General features: G+C 38.8%; 1 non-coding gene and 1 pseudogene across 1 annotated transcript; both read left to right on the forward strand.

The window, feature by feature from the left end:
* The window catches only part of LOC145497426 (uncharacterized), a 21,170-nt pseudogene extending 12,159 nt beyond the window's left edge, over positions 1 to 9,011 (forward strand).
* On the forward strand, positions 1,626 to 1,699 carry Trnat-agu (transfer RNA threonine (anticodon AGU)). Its single transcript has one exon. It is a non-coding gene; the product is annotated as a tRNA-Thr (tRNA).
* Positions 9,012 to 13,673: the final 4,662 nt, after the last annotated feature.

The following is a 13,673-nucleotide window of genomic DNA, read 5'->3' on the forward strand; positions in this document are numbered from 1 at the left end:
TTATAAACAGCATATAATGCCCCTAGACAATCGTTTAGTTCTTAATTAAGGATATCTGAGACATTTGACGGCTAATATTGGCTTGCTCATTCGACAGTTGACGGTAAAAATATTGCGGTTTAGACGGTTAACGGTTTATGTTTTGGCCATTTGACGGTTAACCCCGTTGAGATCCTCTGCCGAACGCTAAAACAAGGATAGCGTTTGTTTTTGTGTTAAATGTCAATTTCAACTTTTGTATTCTCCTACGACAAACCCATCGTTTTAAACTTTTCTATTCTTTTTGTTGTGTTCCAAGGTATTTTAAATGGAGTAATTAATCAATTTCTTTTATACGTTTTGCTAATAAGATTTGGCGAAAAAGAGAGATGATGACATTGACCAATCCATTCCAAGCAATCCATAACCTTAACCCCTATTATCGTATAGCATGATGAGAACATCTTTGAGGGTGAAGAGTATTTTGGCAGGTTGCTTAAACATTTCGCCGGTATCAGGAGAGGATGAAGAGTGAGCCACGTCATGTATCAAGTGCGCGCGCTAAGTACTAAAATGAACAATGATAGGGCAGATGGCCACTGCTATAGCTTTGCTTGGATTTAACGAGCTTGGTGACCCCTACGTTTCTTTCCAGAAACAGATTTTATTTACAATTATCTCCACCTTGTCCAAAAATAAACAGAAAATCAAGGTAGGAAGTTAAAGAAAACAAACAAACAAAAAAAGATATTTGCTATCAATAAAGATAGAAAGTTAAAAAAAAAGGTAGGAAGCCGGCAGTTAAAAAAAAAATTCAACATTTCTCTCCACGGGACATCGAATCCTGCCATCTTGCGGCTGCAAGGCGCGTGAAACTATAGTCGCTAAATGCGAACTTGTTCTTTAATGAACCTCACCAGTTGACTAAGTTCACTTAGTAGGCCCACTTAAACAGTATTTGGCAGAGAATAGTTCACTTCAAACTTGGGATTAATACTATGTTTTTCCATGTTGAGATTAGTGTAAATGTTGTTGCACAATGTGTAAACTCATCTGAGAACAGTTGCAGGGCCCCAATGAAGAACACCTTTGATGAAGTATGCGCCCTGCTAAACATTTATTATTATGATTAATGTTCTGTGTAGTCTTGTAGTTACCAGTCCAACTCCGCCGATTAATTTTCCGCGTCCCGTCAATAAAGCAAGATTAGGAGCCCATGACCCGGAGCGTCCATCTCCCATACCAAACCTAGGATTCAACCCTTTTTCGTATCTTTTTATTTTTAGAATTTGACCTCCGTGAGTTTTCGCACCCCGCCTTTCAAACGCCCAATCAAAGCCCAGGTGGTCCCCGAGGGACCCCTAAGAGGTACCAATTGTAAAACAATACAGTATCTCCTGTCATAATTTTTTGAGCTGAATACGCTAAAATGAGCCACGAAAGCTCCCGCTGTGGACGTTTTGAGGTAGTCGAAGACCCTAAGAAGTATTGAGCTATCTTAGTGCCGCTGGAAATTACCAAGCGTGAAAGTGGACATGTGACCAACTTAGTACTACATGTATTAACAATGTTTTTTTAAATTTTTTTTATTTTTATTTTTAAAAAGTAAACAAATAAACAATAATACACGAGTTTATCTAATATAGGGCACCGTACCTCAGTTGGTTAAAGCGCCTGTCTAGTAAACAGGAGGTCATGGGTTCAAATTCCATCGGTGCCTTACAGATGTTGCACGTTTTAATTTGTTATTACTTTTGAAAATTGCTCAACGAACCTTCACATATTGCACCCCTGGGAATTTTTTTGGTTGTGTTATCCGATGGATTTACTTTGAAGATCTACGCAAGAGTCGAGTGAAAAATTTCAAGAATTATATGGAACGTAATTTGCGAATAAATGACCATTATAATATAGATAGGATCCTGCGCACTCTCTGATTGGTCAAAAACCCATGTTTTATCAGAGTATAAAGCGCTTTTGAAACATTACTTTAATGTAAATAAACGCCCTGGATTACATTTGTCACGTTAGTTCAGCGACATTTCTTTGGTCGACTTTTCTCGTTTGATGAATGTATATCAGGGCAGGCATTCTTAAGCTCTTGTGCTTTTGATTGCATTTCTTGTCATCGATTAATAGCTTATTACACGTTTGCAGGTCTTTAGGGCGTGAAAAGAGTCAAGGTCTTTATATCAGCCTATAAACGTTTCAGTCTATTTTCCTCAGCCTTTGTCGTTGTTATTTGCGTTTCTCAAGCAAGCGAGACATTTTGAATTTCCGAGTTATGGCGGTGCGTGACATAGACCTACGAACGCGTTTGTTCAGTACAGATAATCAGTCGCCTAGATAGCCAAAGTAAGCTCCAGATGTTTACACTATTTTCCGGCCGCAATGTCGGCGTACCGCGGAGGTACTGGTCTCTGTAAATTTGTGCAAAATATTTCGACGAATATCTGAGCTTGGGAAAACGCACAGACTTAAAAATTAGCGAAGTGTCATCTCTATTAATCTCCTATAACATCACAATTTCTTGATTTAATCCACTAAATGGTTGTCGAATAAATTTTTTATTGCGTCAGGATTGCGTGACAGTGCAAGCCAAGAATTGTTTTGCTGGGGTCAAAATACATGTACATTAGTTTCTTTCATCTTAAATGTACAATAATTCGCTACATGGGTTTCACTCTTGTAAAGACACATAACTCTGTTACAAGAAAATAACGAGAGAATATCGCTTAGTTCGCGATTTTATCTTAATTATACTTTACGAAGTTTCTCAGAGCGTTTTACTTAGGTGTACTCGAACAGATACATTCGTAAACAAATTCTCTAACCTTTCTGCTCTTGTTGCTCAGAAGTTCTTGAGTTCGTGCTGGGATTCTACTAGGATCACTATTATACGATGACGCTTTTAAAGATGCTTTTTATCAAGCTGAAGAGTTGATAGCCCCGGTTGATGGCTCCTTTGGTATAACATGATTCTTGATGAATTCACTAAAAATGTTCGCTCGTAAATTGATCTGTCGTAAGTCTTGCAGACCAAACCGTTGCGAAAACGCTTAAAAAGTCCTTTAGTGTTGGTCTACCGCGAACGGTGTGTTCGTTTGTATGTGATTTCATCGCCCCAGAAATCAAGGAATCCGTGCTAACTTTTCACGACGGCAACTTCTGTAAATTCCATGTGCTGTACGCATGCAGGGGTGACGCATGGGCGTTAGAGATCATACGGCGATTTGTGACTGAACGAGGAAAAACAAGAAGATCTGTTAGATCTTATAACCGCGCTTTTAAAATTTAACTGTTCGCTTAGCACTACCGTCGGAACGCAGTGGACATTCTTACTGTAGACATCACATCACTTGATCAACACAAACTGTATTATTGCACCATCAGTGGTAGCCGTTGACAAATCTCCGATGACGTAATGGTCTTAATCTAGAACTTTCTTCGGGATATGTATGGGCATGAACGATATGAACGACACAATAATAACACTATCAACAACAGCTTTCTTTCTTAAAAGTCATGATTAAATTTAATTGGTGTTTTCCACGAGTAAAGGGCTAGCAAAGTAGTCACACAAGTCATATAATTTAATAATAAAACTCTATCCCGACCGATGTATCGATTTTGGTCACTCCAGTGACCACAGATTGAAAACGTGACAGAAAATTGGCGTTACTTTCGATTCTAACCATTTGTCATATCCCCCCCTCGGGAGAAGTTTGTTAAGTTAGCTAATTTAGTATGCAAGCCACCGTCATGGCGGTCGCCCTCGGCGAAATGTTTATTTGCTCAAAATTGGGGCAAAATCTTTCGGAGATGGAAATCAGGACATTTGTAAGGATACAGAAAGTAATTTGGGACCGGTTGCTGGCTTCTAAGGCTGAATTTATCCAGAAGTAAACTGTATTTTCGTTTTCGTGCCGAAAGCCACGCGATGAAATGTTATCGGCTTGTTCTGCTGTCTTGTTCTGTTTTTTCTCTTGGTCTTTTTTGTAGTCCGCCGAGGCCAGTCTTTCGTCTAAATCAGTTGAAAAAAGTTCGAAAAAGATGTTCCTATTCACGTTTAAACTCTCAGGCGATAATTCTAGATTTGTTTGGCCGAAACGTCGGCCTTTGTTATGTTCGTGTTTTTCGGTTGCTATGGGCGACCGTGGCTTCCTTTGTTAGGTCAAGTCTGGGGAGTGAGGTCACAAAAAAATTCCAATTAATTCTGGTTTTGTTCGATTTCGCTGAAATTTTAAGACGATAAAGCTGGATTGTTAAGGAATAGATTTACCGCTTGCCGATGTGTGGTAGCTATTAACGCTTAAGTGATATATCGCTTCGAAATCAGGGTTTTCAAGAGATTTTTTTGCAACGTGTGGGTTCGGCGTGATTTTGTAACCGGAGGTTTTTGTTGACCCCGAAGGAAAACATATCCGGAAAAGGTCATTTCATCGATGATTCAAACGAATATAAATACGTATACGTTCCGAGCGAAATTTCTGCTGAAAAAATATAATTTTTGACGAGCGCTAGGTTTTTAATTTTTTTCCCGCGAAAGTCAGTATCGGAGATGAGATTTATTAATGTTCCAACAGCTTTTGGCGAGTAAACATCACAGGTTGCGTGACTCAAACTTTGGCTGAGTGGAAGCTTGGGTCTGGTCGCCTACAAATCGAAAAAAAACAAAAAAACCACGAGTAAACCATGAACCGCGCTCGGCCCATGGCCGCGCGGTTAAAAAAAAAAAAAAAAAAACGGAGCCGAAATTTAAACCCAGGCCTCACTGCCTGGATAATAACCAACGGGAAAGTAAGTTCAAGCAAAACCTCTGGTGGGACTCCAAGTGTTGTACCAGGGCCAAGTAAACCTTTAACAGAAAATTTTAACCAGTCGAAACCCGTCAAATCTTAAGCACAGTTCAAAGCAGCTAAGTGAAAACAGTGGGCATCCAGGGTTAAGGGTGCTAAGAAAAAGGAAGCTAAAACAACCAAAGAACAAGATGTCCTCATTAAGAGGCCCTGTGCCTAAGAAACGACTGATGATTTCCGGCTAAAAAATAACATCGGCCGATTTTTATCTCCCAAGTAGAGGTTACCGAATACTATTTAAAAATGAATTTCTTTTGTTTCAGTTTCGCTTTAAACCAAAAATATCGAGCCGCAAACTTTTTCCGTCTGATAGCAGCAAAATCAGGCCGAAAATAAGGCCCTGCAAAAAACTGTTCGGAAATTACTATTGCAACGCAAAATAACGAGAAAACTACACAGTGTTGAAGAAAAAAGGCCTTTTAATGCAATATCATTCGATAAACATAAAAAACTGCCGAAACGATTAAAAAATAAAGTTTCAAATATTGCATACTAAATTAGATGGAACGTTGGAGCTGATTTTAAAATAATTATTTCTCAAAAGTTCAACGCTTTTGAAAGCAGTCACAGTGATGAATCAGACATTGGAGGGATATACATCACGTTTCTGTAAAAACATTTTTCGGCCAAAGTATACTGACCTTATACAAAGCGTTCAAAGTTACCGTGTTTACCGTTATCCTGCTACTTCGGCGAAACACTTCTCTTTTGCCAATACGGCCGTGGATAGCGTGTTAAACGCCACTTTAAACCTTGCTAGGCATTCCAAGACCATCCTAAGTAGAAGGACGTAGAATTAAAAGAGAAAGGAAGATGAAAAATACGCAGAAAAAGAAAATAACTCGAAATTACCATCTGCTAACGAAAGTTGAATCTGGAAAATGTCGTCGCGTGACAGCGGCCATTGACATCATTTGTCACGTCAAGTCGCAAGAGCGTGGGAAAACGAGTCTGCAATGTCCTTCGGGCGGTCAGCGGCTAGGGATCCAATCGTGACCCCATAACTCAGATCACGCTGCGGCCAAAACGGTGTGGCGGTTGGGGAAGTTTTTCTTTTTGAGTAACCATCATTTGTGAAAAATAACATAACATTGCTCCACCAAACGTTTTCTGGCCGGGAAAAATTGTTTTCCTATTTGCGTATTCGTTTGGATTCCGTCGCTGTGTAGACAAATGACGTCAATGGCCGCTGTCACGCGACGACATTTTCCAGATTCAACTTTCGTTAGCAGATGGTAATTTCGAGTTATTTTCTTTTTTTGCGTATTTTTCATCTTCCTTTCTCGTTTAATTCTACGTCCTTCTACTTAGGATGGTCTTGGAATGCCTAGCAAGGTTTAAAGTGGTGTTTAACACGCTATCCACGGCCGTATTGGCAAAAGAGAAGTGTTTCGCCGAAGTAGCAGGATAACGGCAAACACGGTAACTTTAAACGCTTTGTATAAGGTCAATATACTTTGGCCGAAAAATGTTTTTTTTCAGAAACGTGATGTATATCCCTCCAATGTCTGATTCATCGTATCACTGTGACTGCTTTCAAAAGCGTTAACTTTTGAGAAATAATTATTTTAAAACCAGCTCCAACGCTCCATCTAATTTAGTATGCAATATTTGAAACTTTATTTTTTTAATCGCTTCGGCAGTTTTTTTATGTTTATCAAATGATATTTCATTAAGAGGCCTTTTTCTTCAACGCTGTGTAGTTTTCTCGTTATTTTGCGTTGCGATAGTAATTTCCGAACAGTTTTTAGCGGGGCCTTATTTTCGGCCTGATTTTGCTGCTATCAGACGGAAAAAGTTTGCGGCTCGATATTTTTGGTTTAAAGCGAAACTGAAACAAAAGAAATTCATTTTTAAATAGTATTCGGTAACCTCTACTTGGGAGATAAAAATCGGCCGATGTTATTTTTTAGGCGGAAATCATCAGTCGTTTCTTAGGCGCAGGGCCTCTTAACATCGGTTTGCTGGAATGGAAGGAAAAGTTGTGTGCACTAAAACCACTAAGAGGAAAAAAAATTAGCTTTGAGAGTATCAAACACAGCTAAGTATTCATTGCTGTGTGAAAAGGCTGAAGAAAAATGGAGAAGTTTTCACAGTAATTTGTACGATGATGGACTTTCCTATGAACTGTTATATGAAGATGGACAGAAAGCTCTTTTTTTTACCTGGTTCCACTGAATTATTTTCTTTGCAAAGATATCAAGAGAAAGTGGGGAAGGATTTTAACAAAATAACCCTTTTCCTTTGTTCTAGTAATGACTATCATCGAGCAGTTGACAAAACTGAAGGCACTGACAGTGATGATTCTGAAGAAGTTGTGACAAAAAAAGTTAAATTCTCGTTGCATTCGCCACCAGCTGCGGAAAATAGTGTTTTAGAGCATGACCAAGGTTCCGGTAAATTTGACAGTGAAATGGATGGTAAACATGACAATAATCGAAAAGGTAACAGGGCAGTCAAGCTTCAAATCGAACAAGATGAGCAACTTGCCAAAGAGTTACAGAATCAAGTCAATGAAGAAAATTTTCTGGATTACTCAAGCTCTGCGGATCACCCAAGCTCTTTAAATGACCTAAGCTCTGTGGAAAACCCAAGCTCGCTAACTGACCTAAGCTCTGTGGAAAACCCAAGCTCTCTAAATGACACAGGCTCTGTGGTTAAAGCTATGCAAGATAGAGTTGATTCTTCTAAACAGCTTTTTTTGGTGGTAAGACGAGGAGCACCCTTCTTTAGGCTACTAGCTCTGTGGCAACGAGAAGTAAACAGAAGCAGTGCTGAATATGTTCTGAGAGTTTGTTACCATGGAGAAGGAGGAATCGACAGTGGAGCTATGGGAAAAGAATTTTTGACACAAATGATTCAGGTAATTGGCAACACAATGTTTCCCGAAAGGGGTCCAATAAATTCCACCTATCACATTCAAATGAAAATGGAAATTTTAGAGCTTGTGGTCAAATTGCCGCTGTTAGTTTAGCCCAGGGGGGACGCGCCATGCTTCCTTGAAAAATGTGTCTACAATTTACTTGTCAATCCTAAAGTTTATGCCAAGAACCCCAGTCCAGAAACCCATCTTACGGCAGCTGACCAGTCAGTTATAAATCAAATTAGTGAGATGTGACACCTCATCAAGAAATGATAATTGAGCGTGGATACACTGGAAACATGAATCAGGAACATGTCGACGACATAGTTCAGTCCATTGTCATCAGTATTGTTACCAGGCAAGTTGTGATTATCAAGGAATTCATGGAGGCCTTCAGTTGTATGGTCTGGCAAAGATTGTTCTTTCTAACCCAGAAGTGTGCAAGACCCTGTTTGTCAAAGCAGCTGGTGCACAAGACCAAGTCGATGCAAACTACCTATTCTCATTGGTGCAGCCTAACTACTCCGCACCAGGAAGTTCATGAAGACAAGTTGAGGAAAGCATCACGGACCATGTCCAGGACTTTCTCATTAGCCTTGAAGATGAGCAAAATATCACATTACCAGTAACTTGGAATTATGAAGCTCTGAAAGAGAGTGACCAGCATCCAACCCAGCCTATGGAAAAGTTTGAAACTCCTGAACTGAAACCTTCAGGCATCATGGGATGGCTTACTGGACAGAAACATTGACCTCTTAATTATGAAGAATTGGTCATAACTGCAAGTTTTGATCATGATTGCTTTGCTAACAATCCTAATCATAAGATTTGTTTCCCCAATGTTAGAGCTTGCTCGAGAGAAATAACTTTTCCCAGCGCTCACATGAGTACTTACGACGAATTTCGCCATGTTTTTATGATAGCTTATTGCATCTGGTAGGCCATAGATATAGTGTAGAGTGCACACACAGATGCCTCTCAGTGTTTATGGTACACATGTAAGACTTGTATCATCTGATAAACCAAAACCTTAAGACCATACTTTTTGTGACATTGTTTTACTTCATAGATGGCAGATAATTAAGCCCAGCAACAAGCAACTGACTGTTTTAAATAAGGTTCAGTAGTATCAGTTCATATTTTAACATTGTTTCACATTTAGAAGTTTCATATTTTGTAAGCCAATTTGCTTTTTGTTTCTTTGATATTTAATGCTATGAAATTGTTGGCTGGCATTTGTTCCACAGTTTTATGAAACATCAATTTGGGATCTTCCTTGGATACTTAATTTACTTTCCACACCTATGTGCATGTACTTGTACTGTTTAAAGTGAGGTTTCATAGAAAGTCTTGTTAACTGAATATTGGAGTAGTATCGTTTGTCCATAAGATTTCTGCTGTAAATGTTCTTAGGGAGAATACATCTACAGGCTCTCAGTTGTGGTATCTTTTTGTAAGTTGTTGAGTATTTGGATAAAGAGGCCTTAAGGAATACCGTTTTGTTTAGCCTTATCATGTAGATAAACCATACAAAAACCTATAAAATTTAGTTGCCTTTTAAACAATTTTCGAATTGTTCTATTTCGTATAACTTCATCAAAAATATGAAATGACCTTATTAAAGTTACCCTTTATATTGCTGTAACAAGGCATCCACTAGTAAGTTGTTTCCTCCCCCAGAACTCATTCTCGAAGACTGGAAGAGATAAAATCACCAGCTGATTCATTTTGCCACTAGGGGATGTGAAGTGGGTTACCAATAGTGTTATACATGTGGCCACAATATGTTTTCTCACCGGCTACGAGCTTTCAGTTGATAATGGAATCAGCCCAAACTACAAGCTGTTCACTACCTAAGACATGAATAATAATGCTGAGTGCTTCATATCCTGTGCTCTGTTTGCTGGGCAACAAAATAACCACAAATCCTCAACCTCAGTCATTGAATTTCTAGCTATCTGATTGCCTCTCAAACCTCAGTTATTTATGTGGAAAATAGCTGGCTATGTTTTTTTTTTAATTTCCATAGCTCGCCGCTCCGTCACTCAAAGTATGTTTACAAAATATAACTCGGTCATCAAATAGAAAAGCATATAAATTTTACCGAGAAGCACAAAGCTCAATAACAAACAGTTACTCTTGGATACCTTTAAATGCTACAAAAAAGGGAACATTTTTCACAGCATTAACAAGACGTTTACGCAAAGATCTGAAAACCAACAAATGTGTCCAGAAAATTCAGTAACCCTTTTTACACCCTAACGGGAGCTTGTGGAATAATTGTTAAGTAAACAAGCCATGGGCTAGTGTAATACTGGCTTCAAGCAAGGGGCCTAGCCCCTAAAAAACGACCATAAGGTTTGAGTTTATCATAGCCATCCGTATGCCAACAAAAGTTTGGACCTGGGTTGACATAGGTTCGCCTTTGCAGTCGGTGTGTACGTCTCAACTCACAACCATCCGCATCCATCTCTCTTAGCAATATTTCAACCGAATGTCTTGGAATGGTGAAACCCTCGCGACGCAATGTGTGCCAAACGCTTCTATAACCAGATAAACAACCAGGCCTATCAAGCTCCTGCTGTATTCTCGCTCTAACCTCTGTTTCATCAAAATGGGCACCCCTACGACGCAGACCAAGGGACTTGTATCTGTTCATCGTATTCGTATCCTTGCCTGAAATAATATTTATCAAAAGCTTCCCCTTATCGAGCCCTTTGCCACAAAAGGAGCAGTAATTGTCATCAGGGAAAATAGTTTCAAAACAAAACTCACAGGTAAGAGGTAAGTTCCCCGACGCATAGCCCGCCATATTGCGTTGATGCGCAAGTGGGCTCAGCTGCTGACCAATCTGTGATTCGTTCGGTGTACAACTTTCAATTTGGTGTAAAAATTTGAATTTGGTGTGAAGATTTCAATCCGGTGTGAATATTTTGGATTTGGTATGAAGCTTAAAATCAAATGGTGAGATTTTAATTCGGTGTGAATATTTTAAATTTAGTGTGAGTGATTTGAATTCGGTGTGAGTGATTTGAATTCTGTGTGAGTGATTTCAATTTGGTGTGAGTGATTTGAATTCGGTGCGAGTGATTTAAATTTGGTGTGAGTGATTTAAATTGGGTGTGAGTGATTTGAATTCGGTGTGAGTGATTTCAATTTGGTGTGAGTGATTTAAAGTTGGTGTGCACTTGTGGACCACCGTAAATTTCTGTTTGTCAGTATGTTTAAGGAGTACTTCAAGCTTTTTGAATGAAGAACAATGTTTATTGAACAAATAATTACCAATAAATTCTGATCTATGTTTCTTGTGAATGTAAATGCTTATGTAAATGCTTGTTTGTTCAGTACAGATAATCAGTCGCCTAGATAGCCAAAGTAAGCTCCAGATGTTTACACTATTTTCCAGCCGCAATGATGGCGTACTGCGGAGCTACTCGTCTCTATAAATTTGTGCAAAATATTTCGACGAATATCTGAGCTTGGGAAAACGCACAGAATTAAAAATTAACGAAGTGTCATCTTTATTAATCTGCTATAACATCACAATTTCTTGATTTAACCCACAAAATGTTTGTCGAATAAATTTTTTATTGCGTCAGGATTGCGTGACAGTGCAAGCCAAGAATTGTTTTGCTGGGGTCAACCTACATGTACATTAGTTTCTTTCATCTTAAATGTACAATAATTCGCTACATGGGTTTCACTCTTGTAAAGACACATAGCTCTGTTACAAGAAAATAACGAGAAAATATCGTTTAGTTCGAGATTCTATCTTTATTATACTTAACAAGTTTCTCGGCGCGTTTTACTTAGGTGTACTGTACGGGTCCGCAAATGATCCCAGGACCGCAAATGATCCCTAACCGCAAATGATTCCGGACCGGAAATGAACCCCGATAGGGAGCACAAATGATCCCGACTAAAAAATAAAGAAAGGAATGGATGGTGGGATGGTGTGGATAGGGAATTGACGTACGTGAATATCGATGTTTTTATTAAAGCCATCTTATAATTATAATGGCTTACAACTTACTCTTTTTTTTCATACTTTCGACTAAATTTTGTTGCTAATATCATGGGCGACAAATCACTCCTTAATTTTGGCGCGAAATTTCAGCGTTAATTCATAATTTCACATGTGAAATTACAAAATTGCTATGGCAACATCTCTTGTATCTCGATCAGTGCCAAGATGGCGTCGAGATTTAAGACCGTGACCATTGAAGAATTTACGGAATTAAAAAAAGTGGATTAAAACTTAAATACGCGAAAGAGCACAATTAACTGGGTGAGGGTTTTTGAGAACCGGTGTGACGAAAATAGCCTTGAGAGAAACCTGGAGATGATTGTTCCTGAACAGTTGGATGAAGTACTCGAGCGATTTTACGCCTTCGTGTGTAAACAAGACGGAAGCGATTACGAACCTGGATCTCTAAAACTGATTATCGAACCACTCAGTTCGGAAAACGGTTGTCAGAAAGCTGAAGGCCAAGGGAGTTCCAAAATGCGAAATAATAGCAATAACTGTTCATCGACAAGAACAAAGCGTTGAAGCCTACGACTCCCGGAACGAAGAAGAGCTGCGACAGCTGTCTAACATCATTGATGACAAAGAAATCCACTTCAACCAGACAACCAGTCGAGTTCCCCTTCAGCCGCTAATCCAGTCCCCTGCAGCGGTGAGCAGTGGCCTCGTCTACAATTTCCACAACTCACGGTAATGTGGTGATAAACCAAGGAAATGCCGGGCAGGCTAACGTTTCGTGCACAACAAGCCGTTATTTATTATTTGTCCGCAACCATGCTCCTTGCCAGCTCTGAAGGTTTTTCAACTTTATGCATGTTCGCTCGACTTTCATTTAGGCAAGTTTTCTTAGACCATAAAGTAAATTTTTAGTGATAATTTCGCATCAAAACAAACTTTCAAAACTTTATATGGCCTCGTGCAAAACTTTAGTTTCAGCTCATTTCAACGGTCGCTGTTGTCATTTCATTCATTTGTTCATGACGAATTAAAGCCACTCATTTAAGAAAAACTTGACAGTTGCCTAAATTTTGAAACATTATGAACAAACACAAAGAATTCGAAAGGTATTTTTTGAGAAGAAACTCAGAAAATTACGAATTTGAGCAATAATGTATGCTTTAAATGAAAACTATATTCTTCTTAATGTTCTCGGTTTTCGATAGAATAAACCAGTAAAAAAGGTTACGGTTGTGAGAGTAATTTGTCACCCACGATATTAAAAGGTAATCAAATGGTTTTCTCGTGAAATTAGGAAATAATTTCACTTGCGTTTTGTCAAAATTCTGATAATTTCCCGAGCCTAAAGGCTCGGGAAATTATTAGGATTTTGACAAAACGCGCGTGAAATTATGTCCTAATTTCACTCGTCACCATTTGATTACACATACTAACTACGATGTTATGAACATCATCACTCAATCATCAAAACACGACTTGGCTTACATTTCTTTGCAATTGTCAGTAAAATTATGATTATATCTTCCTTTGTTAAACCTTGATATTTCGGTGTTATAGTTAAATCACATTTTATCAGCCACTGACGCCACTCGTCCAAAGTTTTAAACTAAAATCTAACCATGAAGCAACTATTACAGAAGACGCTATCGCCTGAGTAGACCTACAAGCCTACAACACTTCATCACTTTGTAAAACACCTAGTGTGTAGCACTGTAAATTTGAACAAATTTATTTTGTAATTTTTCCTTGGTCGTATATTGGCTTTAATTTTTCGGAAATGACTACTTGAGTATTCTAAGAAGCCAAAATTCCAAGCTATAGTTATGAAGTTCAGCTTCATGACCAAGCAAGGCCAAGGCTTCCTCTTCGTTTTGACGTTTTGGCTGCGTGATAAATTTTTGATGCTATCGCCACCGGGATTTCGAGAATTTTTACAAGTATGTGTTTTTCTAAGACTTCTAATTCAATAGGTCGTCTTCACATGACG

This window comes from Orbicella franksi, chromosome 9 (assembly GCF_964199315.1).
Source record: "Orbicella franksi chromosome 9, jaOrbFran1.1, whole genome shotgun sequence".
In the NCBI taxonomy this organism is placed as follows: Eukaryota; Metazoa; Cnidaria; class Anthozoa; order Scleractinia; family Merulinidae; genus Orbicella; species Orbicella franksi.